Raw genomic sequence first — 2,399 nt, 5'->3', positions numbered from 1 at the left:
AAGTTGTAAAGAGCATCCCCTACCACCACAAAGTTAAAAAACAATCACAAATCTTGCTGAGCAATTTCAGATAGCATTGTTTATTGCTGTGCATCATTGACTTTATAAATTGTTATTTTACAATAATTTGTTTTCACTCATTTTCCAACCTGCTTATTCTAGTTCAGGGTTTCAGGTGGCCAGAGCCTATCTTGGTGGCTCAGGGAGCAAGGCGGGAACCGATCCTGGACAGGATGCTATTCCATTGCAGGGTGCACTCACACACATTTCCATATTCACTCAAGATGGGGACCATTTAGACACACCAATTCACCTGATGTGTATGTCTTTGGGATATGGGACGACCTGGCGTACCTAGAGAAAACCCATGCAGACATGGGGAAAACATGCAAACTCCACACACACAGTGGCCCCAGCTGGGAAGTGATTTTTTTTTCTCATCAGTGTTATAATGAAACATTGATCGAAAGGACGTTATTCAAGGACCTGCTGTACATTGAAAAAAAGAAAGATGGCAAATCAATGCCCTAGCTTTACACTTTGAGGAACTAGAAAAAGATAAACAAATCCAACCCAAAGCTAGCAGAAGGAAGGAAATAATAAAGTTTAGAGCAGAGATAAAGAGAATAGAAAAATAGAGAAATCAGTAATACCAAAAGTTGGTTCTTGAAAAGATTGACAAAATTGATAAACTTTTAGCTATATTGACTAGGAAAAAAAAAGAAGAAAAATCAAATTACTAAAATCAGAAAATAAAGTAGAAACATTACTATAGATTTTGCAGAAATAAAAGGATTATGTGAGAATGCTATGAATAACCGTATGCCAGCAATTTAGAAATATAAGTCAAATACATAAATTCTTAGAAACACATAATTTACCAAAACTGAATCATGAAGAAATAGATAATCTGAATAGACCTATAACTAGAGTAAAGAGATGAAATGAGTAATCAAAATGTCCCAACACAGAAAAGCTTTGGACCAAATGGCTTCACTGGTGACTTCTACCAAATATTTATATAAAATTAACACCAATCCTTCTGAAATTTTTCCAAAAAATTCAAGAGAAGGGAACATTTCCTAACTCATTCTATGAGACCAGCATTGCCCTGGTACCAATGCCAGATGTCAGAAGAAAAGAAAATTATGGACCAATATCCCTTATAAATATTGATGCAAAAATCCTCAACAAAATACTAGCAAACCAAATTCAGCAGCATATTAAAGAGACTATACACTGTGATCAAGTGGGACTTATTCCTGGAACACAAGGTAGACTCAACATATTAAAATCAATCAACATAATACACCACATTAACAGAATGAAGGAAAAAACCCACAGGATCATCTCGATTGATGCAGAAAAAGCATTTAACAGAATTTAACACCCTTTTCAGGTAAAAACACTCAACAAAGTAGGAATAGAAGGAAACTACCTCAGCATAATAAAGACCATATATGAAAAACCCACAGCAAACATCAGACTCAATGATAAAATGTAAAAACTGAAAGTTTTTCCATTAAGATCAGGATCAAGACAAGGATGCCTGCTTTTGCCACTGCTATTCAATATATTATTGGAAATTCTAGCCATTGAATATAGGCAAAAGAAAAAAAAAGAAATAAGAGCATCCAAATTGGAAGGGAAGAAGTAAAATTACGTTTGCAAATGACATGATCTTACGTGAGGAAAGCCCTAAAGATTTCACACACACACACACACACACACACACACACACACACTGACAAAAAACCCCACTAGAACTAATATGCAAATTCAGCAAAGTTGCAGGACACAAAAACAACACGTAAAAATCAGTTGTGCTTCTATACACTAACAATTAACAACCTGAAAAGGAAATTAAGAAAATAATATTTACAATAGCATTAAAAAGACTCATATACTTAAGAATAAACTTAACCAAGGAGGCAAAAAACTTGTATACTGAAAATTATAAAACACAGCTGAAAGAAATTAAAAAGACATAAATAAATAGAAAGGCATCTATGCTCATGGATTAGAAGACTTAATACTATTAAGATATCAATACTAGTCATAGCGATCTACAGATTCAATGCAATCCCTATCAAAATTCCAATGACTTTTTTGTAGAAATAGAAAAATCTATCCAACAATTCACGTGAAATCTCAAGGGACTCTGAAGAGCAAAAACAAACTTGAAAAAGAACAAAGGTGGAAGACTCAGACTTCACGATTTCAAAACTTATTACAAAACTATAGTAATCAAAATGGTATGGTATTGGCATAAGGACAGACATATAGATCAATGGAATAGAATAGGGAGCCAAGAAATAAACCTTAGCATATATGGTAAAATGATTTTCTTTCTTTTTTTTTTTTTTTGAGACAGAGTCTCACTCTGTTGCCTGGGCTAG

The sequence above is a fragment of the Propithecus coquereli genome, unplaced genomic scaffold (genome assembly GCF_000956105.1).
Source record: "Propithecus coquereli isolate 6110/MARCELLA unplaced genomic scaffold, Pcoq_1.0 Scaffold6, whole genome shotgun sequence".
Classification (NCBI taxonomy): Eukaryota; Metazoa; Chordata; class Mammalia; order Primates; family Indriidae; genus Propithecus; species Propithecus coquereli.
This window is presented reverse-complemented; position numbering follows the sequence as displayed.